Source organism: Phalacrocorax carbo, chromosome 2, assembly GCF_963921805.1.
Source record: "Phalacrocorax carbo chromosome 2, bPhaCar2.1, whole genome shotgun sequence".
NCBI classification, from domain to species: Eukaryota; Metazoa; Chordata; class Aves; order Suliformes; family Phalacrocoracidae; genus Phalacrocorax; species Phalacrocorax carbo.
In genome coordinates this window covers 12,698,237-12,706,749 of record NC_087514.1, presented here as the reverse complement: position 1 = coordinate 12,706,749, position 8,513 = coordinate 12,698,237, and positions in this window count along the sequence as shown.

Here is an 8,513-nt window from a genome sequence, read left to right as displayed (position 1 = left end):
ACGGATTTTGTAATTTATGACTGGATCGTGCTTCTGAAACAGTGGTAGTATGACGTGGTGTTAGACATCTCAAGCACAATTACAGTGTCTCTCTGGGGAAGCATATGAAGAGGGGCTTAAATAGTCTGTTCTGCAACTGAAGAAAAGGAGAGTGTGCCATTTTCTGTAGATGGAGATGGTTTGTTAATGATGTCTGAATAGCATTTGGAAGACTTTACGCTTCAAACTGTCACGTGGATATCTGCAGTACACTCAGAAAAAACAACCGCCAATAGCAAGGAACACGTACTGTTCCTCATCGGGATTGCCCCAGCTCTTTTCAGTTGAACAATGATTTGGCTTTGAAGAACCACGCTTGAGTTTGGTTGTAATCAAGCTGTTCCAAAGTCTGTGCACCATCAGTGCTGTTACTGGGGTTTCCAAACATCTGTGGAAATCTGAAAAAGGGGGATAATTAAAAGAGATTGCTCCCTCCCCGATCACGCCGATTGCTGTGTTGTCTTTCTCCTTGTGCTCGTGTCATACGCCCGATCTCCGCCTTCTGCCTCTCAGTTTTCTGGTCCTTGCTCCGCACCCACAGCCAGAAGCACGCTGCAGTATCTGGCTCCGTCGCTGCACTGCAGAAGGGTTGGTTAGGAAAGGCGCATTGGGCCCAGTGCCTGCACTGGTTTCCCATGTGGCAGCTGTGACCTACCTGTGCTACTCCAAAGGCTGCTTTCATCTCCGAAAACCTCCCCGTTGGTGTCTACTGTAATACCGTTGACATGCGCTGGCTGGTCAGTGTCGGCAGGGCAGTGGTTTATGGCTGGCTCACGGTGCTTGCACGTATTGCTCTCTGGAACCAGCTCGTGTATTCTGGACAAAAGCAAAATCCATTCAATCCAGAAGAAATATGAGCAGTTGATAAATCATGCATCCTGAAATTTTGGCTTGCTCAGCATGACGTTACTACATGGAAAATAGTGTCATCAGTTCCAAAATTGTTCCCTGTGGAGATCCAAAGAGCTACGCGAGCTCCTGTACTGTGCATAGCAAACAGCAGCATGGCAGAGTTTGCTGAGATAAAGTTATTCAAGGTACTGAAAATAAAGTTGACGGGGGTTTTTTAAAATAGTAACTGAAATCCACTGAATATAAGAAAAGTAATATAAATAGGGAAAATAACCCTGACAGTGGAGCCCAGCTGTGAGTGTCCTGGAATCGCCATGACTGGTCTCCTCCAGGCTCCCACTCGCTTCGCAGCGGCAGTCAAAAAGGTAAACAGGCTGTTGGAAATTGTTAGTGAAGGGCTAAAGCAAAAAAACCCAATTCTCCATGCAACGAGCCTTTCCACCAACTGACGCATGGCAGAGCAGGAGCGCGTAGTGCTTCGGGCAGAGGCAAGAGAAGCTGCGGGGTGAAGCTTTGGGCCTTTGCCGGTGTCAGTTTCCAAAGGTAGAGAGTGAGTGAAGAGCCACAGAAGAAGGGGCTCTGGTGTTGCAGCCGGGTCGCAGAGCTGCTGGTGGAGCAGGGGCTACCAGGCGGGCCGAACCCAGCGGCGGAACCCTGGGGCCAGTACGGAAATACAGCACATAATGGGTAACTGTGGAGAAGCACCCAGATGACTTAGTGAGGTGTGTTGCATTCTCAGATATGATTTTAAGTGGTTCCACTTATGCTATTGCAGTTGCTAATTTATTTTTCCACAGGAGCGTTTGGGTTTTCTTCAGCTCAACACCTTGTTTACCTTCGGGTCACTTAGGTAAGTGCTGCTTTTTCAGACTTCGGTCGTGCAGCTCATTTCCTGCGGATGCAGATTCACATCCTTCAGACAATGGCACCTTAACACTGCCTTCCCAGGTGTGGTGTTTGGTATGGTCCTGTGTCGTGGTTCAGTCCCAGGGGGCAACTGAACACCACGCAGCTGCTTGCTCACTCCCCCCACCCCTGTGGGATGGGGAGAGAATCAGAAGAGCAAAAGAAAAAAATAAAAACCCAAAACTTGTGGGTTGAGATAAGAACGGTTAATAATTAAAATAAAATAATAATAATAATAATGATTATTACAATAATGGTATTATAATAAAAAGGAAAAGGGAAAAAAGGAAAAAAACAAAACCACAAACAATACAGCCGCTCACCGACCGACGCCGCCGGTCCCCGAGCCACGATTGCTGCCTCCCTCTCCCAGCCAGCCCCTCCCAGGTAACATACTGGGCATGACGTTACATGGTATGGAATATCCCTTTGGCCAGTTTGAATCTGCTCTCTTGGCTGTGCCCCCTCCCCTCCCGGCTTCTTGTGCACCCAGCGGAGCCTGGGAAGCTGGAAAAGTCTTGACTAGTGTAAGCACTACCCAGCACCAACTAAAACATTGGTGTGTTATCAACATTGTTTTCATACTAAGTCCAAAACACAGCCCTATGCCAGCTGCAATGAAGAAAACTAACTCTATCCCAGCTAAAGCCATGGCATCCTGAAAGTTTACACTGTCTAGTAAAAGTTTACAGAATTATATACACAAATACCAGCCTCTAGCTGCTGCCTGTGTACTTAGGGCACTACTGTTGGTGTGGGTTTGGCCTTACGGGTTCTTTTAGGCTACGAGACTGGATTCTCTGAGGGCAGGACAGGAAGGGGTGAGAGTATGTTCCCAGCCGTGGCGCATTGGCACGAAGGCTTCACCTACACTGGGAGTCACAGCAGGGCCACAGCCGGCTGTGCCCCCTCGCTGGTGGCGCTCTGTCCGTGCCGGTCTCGGCACAGGCCGGCTTGTGCTCTCCCCAGCACCTCATGGCTGCGATTCGGAGGGGAAGAGGATTAGCACAGAGTAGGGATCCTTGCCAGGACCGGGTGGATCAGGCTGCCTTGTTTTGGGTGCGAGTCACGCTGTGCCAGGTGGGTTCTGCATCACAGGATGGGGCCTGACGTGTTTTATGAAGACGTGGCATGAATACAGAGATGCTGAACCCAGGTGTGGGGCTTCCTGGGCGCAGTGCTGAGCCCAGCAACAACCGGTTTGTATACTTTTTGTGTGGGAAGTATGGCATAAAAATGTCCCTCACCTATATTTCAACATAACCTTAACAGCAGGTTTGTATTTATAGATTACGGAGCTTTACCACCTCCCTTATAACTGATGTATTTGCTGCCTTTGCATTTTCCACACCAGGGCACGGGTTGTTTTATCGGGTGCTTTGTCCTTGTGTCTGCTGGAGGAAACTCTTGCAGAAGAGGACACTGGCAGCAAGAAATTGGTTGCTATTTTGAGAATGTGATGGATGTGCTTTGACCTTGGCTAATTTTTGCTTTGCTTTTTGATCTGTGGATTGAAATGCATTGTGTTGGCGACGATCACATGCAATGCACAACCTGTTGCAGGCACATAAACCCCTCACGCATTTGAGATGAGAGACCATTGTGTGCAGGAAACAGTCTCCCGTGTCCCTGTCTCCACCTTCTCTTGAGTCCTTACTACCACCTCCAGTGGCCAGAAGCTATCCTATTAACCTTGGGCCTTACACCATTTTTTCTAGGCGAGTTTTCTCTTTCAACTGAGAATCAACAGGAGGCGGGAAAGGCTTCTGCCCCAGGCTGCCTTGGGATGCCTGGGGTCACCTGTGCTCCCTGGTACCTTAACCCATGCCAGAAAGCTTTTTCTGACTAATGACTGCCACCTCTATTGCACTTTTTCTCCAGGATCTCCATCTCTCCTGCCATCACCAGGCAGGAATCAGACCCAGTACATGAGTTTTCAACTTCAGTTGCTTTTACCTCTATCAAACATGAGCTGTAAAGCGGCACCGCGGTGGCTCAGCTTTGGCCGTGTGGTAACTCGGTAACCACAGGTAATTATGTGCGGTGGAAACAGATGTTGACTTACCATGGTTCCCTGCGCACGCAGAGTACGCTTGCTAACTGCTGTAGCGCACACATGGAGCTGCTCTGTCTCTCAGCGTATTTGGCGTCTGCATTTTTATCTTGTCCAGCATTATTTTCTCCTGCAAACGACATCTGGAAGCAGGTAGTGCATATAAATGTTATCTGCAAGCCAGTCTCTTGTTTTCATGTGTCTGATCACATCAGCATCACCCATCACTCCATATCGTACCTACACAGCACCTGTCAGCTACTGTATTTTTCACATACCATCTGTATAATTAGATAAATTAAAGCCTCGAACAGGAAGGCATTTCTCCTCTTGGACTTCTGCGTTACTAGTCATCACTGCCTGGTGCTGCTAAGAAGATTCTTTCGATGCCCTGGAACAATACTCTGGGGGAGCTGCACACCCTAAAAATACCCTTATAACCTGTGTCAAAAGACTGGCATACCTGTAAAAATGATTAATTTGATTTTATTCAGTTATATCTGGACAAGTAAATGAAGGTGCTTATTTGCCAAATGCAAAATAGAGAAGAGCACAGCACAGCATTCAAAGGTTTAAAAGACACGAGCATGCAGCAGTGAGAGTGTGCCTGCATTAGCTAGTGTATAATACTGTCTTGAAGAGCCCTGTGTGATTCAGCCAGTAAGATGCTTGAGGCTTCAAAATCTTTTATCCTGGTACAGCCACGGCAGCGCTGGGCAGCGTGTCCGGGAGGGACTCACGCCTGCACTGGGGCGTGTTTCTTTTTTGACACTGGAAGAGTCTCGATGGAGATTCTTGTCTTGTGGAGTTGCCAGTTACAGGCGCTGGCTCTCCCCAGGAAGGTGGTTCAAATGCGGCGTGAACGTGCAGGCTTAAATAAATGCCCGTGGCCAGATCTAGGTGTGAGTCTTGTACTTGAGCTTATCTGAAGCCAGCTAATGAGCTTTCCTTGGCCTGGTTAACAAATTAAGCAATGGATAAGGGTGTTGGGAGCCAACACTGCCACTGTCAAAGGTAACAGCAATACACTGAGTCTCTTGTTTCACACCGGATCGTGAACTGAGAATTATATTTTAAACACACTGCTAATAACTTGCTCTTAATTCCCGCCAGTGCTAATGGGACCCAAGTAGCTTGCGGTGGGACTGGCTGTCGGGTGAGCTACAGCACGGCAGCTCTGGTTTCTGGGCAGCAGTGGGAAGCGACCCCCTCGCAGGAAGGCTCCTGCCGCTGCTCTCGGGCGTCCCAGGGACGGGGTTCGCAGCGGCGTGGAGCGACCGGCACCCTCTGTTCAGCAGAGTCGGGACCTGAGCAGCAGCTCGATGCCGAGTCCCTGCTCCGGTGGGGATTCCTGCGAGATGAGAATTTAGGGGTTTTTTTTTTCTTCTTGCCTGATAATTTTTGCATTACAAAGATTTATACATAGAGAATTTGAAGATGGAGGACGTTATATGATGTTGCTTCGTTTGTGTATAACTTAATTTTCATTAATGTCTTATTTGTTGTTACTTTTTTAACAACATGTGAAAGCTGGAAGTCTTGTTTTCTGTGGATTTCTACTTCTTTTGATTATGTGGAAGGATGAGAAAATATCGCTATAACCAATGGATGCCTGCTGGCATTATACCCCTAGAATTATTCTAAGTATTAATTTTTCTGGTTTTGTCTTCAAGACCCACAGGAGTTAAAATTATGCATCATAATTAAAAATGGCATAAACCACATTTTAACTTCCGCGGCACGCTGCGCACTGGTCGCTCCGTACCTGCCTGAAGTGAAAGGGAAACCCTGCACTCAAGGTTTATACCCGAATAAAGCACGAGACAGTAACTTCCAGGGAGGAATGCCGGTTAACGCTGGCATCGTGGGTATGTGTCCCAAAGCAGATGAGTCACGTTTCATAAAGCATTATTGAGACTTTGGGTGTAATATAAGGTTTTAAAGACAAAATGCGGGGATATATTTCCTGCGGAGGCATACTGCGATGAACTAGAGCGCTGGCAAGGTGCCTGCTGATGTTTATGGGCTACTTCAGCTGCAAAAACTAATTACAAGTGTTTTTCCAGGGTTTTTTTTCTAGTCTGACTGTGACCGGTAATTTTCCTTAATCATAACATCACAACTGATTTATCTGCTTGCTGAGTCACAGCAGTGATTTACACTGCCCTCGCACTGCCCCTTGTAACCTGCTTTTCCCCCAGGGTCCAGTCTAACTCTTAAACAGGATGTAAAACTTGAAGTTTAATCATAAATAATTGCAATTACAACAAAAGTCCGAATGTGTTTTGTTTTCTGTGTGTTTTAACCTATCTTAACCAACTTTAGGAAACTGTACTTCTAGGGTGGGGCCAGGTTATTTGCATTTGTTTCAGGAAAGTTTAGAGCTTTCTAAAGGAGAAGCTTAAAAATAAATGCAAAGAGGGAAAAAAAGAGTTTGACAGCAGTTTGTATTCTTCCTCTGTTGCTCTTGGCTTTCCTACCCACTAGAATAGGAGAACGCTGTTCTTGCGTGGGTTAGACATTAAAGGCTTCAGGTTATTAAAGCTGGGCTTCCCTCCTCCCCCATTTCACCCTATCTGCTCTTTTATTTTTTTTTCTGCAATCTTATGCTGCGTTCCCTCTTTCTCCTGCTGTACATCTCCACTTGCTTATCTGGTGCCACAGGTGAAATATTAAGAGGAGTCATCACTAGGAGGTTAACCAAAAGCGTTTCATTAACTATCAAACAATGATCAAATGGTAATTAATGAATGACTGAATGCAAATCAAGTGGTAATCAAATGGTTCGTAAACAACAATTGAATGTTAAACAGTGACTTGATGATTAAAATATGACTTAGTGATGAGACAGTGGTCAAACGCTCTACTACCTACTACACTCTGAATAGCTGGGTGTATAAATGGCGCTCGCATACACTAAACATTTAGGCCTAACGTAAACCGTTGTTTACCTCGTTATAGATGTCAGATGCTGGGTGAGGGATCTCTCAACCTGGAGGAGCAGCCTCGAGCGGTGTCCCTGCTCAAGGGGAGATGACCGCCGTGCAGCCCGCTGCCGCACAGGAGAGCTCAGGGGGTCGGAGGGGCTGCCAATTTTTACAGCGTAAAGGGACGGAGTTGTAGTCGACCCCGCCCCATTGGTGTACGTGCAGGAGCGCAGCTCCCCAGGGCAGACAACGTGCTGGGCTTGTTCAAAAGCCCTTTTTTCATCTTTCCCTCATACAACCTGGTTCCTCTTTCTTGCTGCATTAAACCTGTGCTTAGCGTGGCATAAACTGGCGCCAGTACCCCAGTAATCCAACAGCGCGCTGCACATCGACCTTGTTTTGGGGCTCAGCTGGATGAAATTTTGTTTCTGTAATCTCGCAGGCTCCTTGCCAGACGACACTTCAAAATTGTACTTCATTTGCCGATCCCCATACTACCTTCCGAACCGCGCCCTCGCGTGGTGCCGCGGCGCTGCTCAGTGCCTCCCCGACGTCCTGCGGGGCAGGTGCAGTGAGCAGGATGTCATCAACGGAGCGGAGCAGATGACACGCTGGGGCCAGGCTGCGCTTCTCCAAGGGCTGCGCCACAACCCTGTGCCGAATCCCTGTGCCGATGTGCAGGCAACCCTGAGGCAGCAGCCGGTGCTGGCTGAAGGCTATGGGCTTGGCGGGGGGATCAGCACTACGGTGGGAGCCACAGCCCTCCCCGCTGCAAGCTCTGGGGTCCGAGCTGGCCAGGTACCAATGGAATATTTTCCCCTAGCAGGGGACAATCTGTTAACAGATCGTGCCCCGTGGTATGTTCAGGCACTCTCGTAATCCTCACTTGATCAAAAAAACTGTGGGTACCCAGCTAGTTGCAAGATTACAAAATCTTTTTGATCCAACCCTTCCCCCCTCCCAAATTCATTAGGATTTACCTTTTTATTCCTGTGGTAATGGGACCAATTCCTATGAATTAGGCTGGTCCCTATTATGCTGGCTCCAGTGTAGTACAAAGGGAAGGTGTGGACCACCGCCTCCCTGGCCCGATTCCTTCATCAGCTGTAACGGAAGGGGACTGCACCTTCCCTGCTCTTGTTTCCAGGGAAAAAGGCTGGGGTATTTAGGGGCAGGTGAAGAAGATGCACCTTCAGTGCACACAGAAGGCGACGCAGGTAGGACCAGTGGCCTGGGGCTTCACACTTCCCTGCACCCCTTCTCCTTTGCTCTTCCTTTCTTGAACAAGGGATTTGCCATCCAGCCCCTCCAGCATGTCCTGGTGCCATAAAGGCCTCTGCCCAAGTGACCTTTCCCTTCAGGTGCTGCATTTCCCTCCCTTTTTCCAGTCTGGTAATCATTTCAAGCTGTCCCAGTGACAGAACAACATCCCCCACCAGCTTTCCCACAGCAGCCCTAGCATGAAAATTATGCCAGGCGTAAAAGGTTCCATACCAAGATTTAAAGTTACGTGAATAAACACCTTGCCCCCACTATTAGTCATGTTACAATTGCACTGGAGGAAATATTTGTGCCTTTAAATAGCATGACAGGACTTAAAAATTATTTTTCTGTCCTCTATAGAGGAAAATTAACTCTTTGTAGTAGAGAGGCAGACACCAAACCTCTTTTCAGTGTATATTCATTCTCACTCATGGTTCTTTTAACAGGAAAATTGGCATTTTGGCATCATCAGG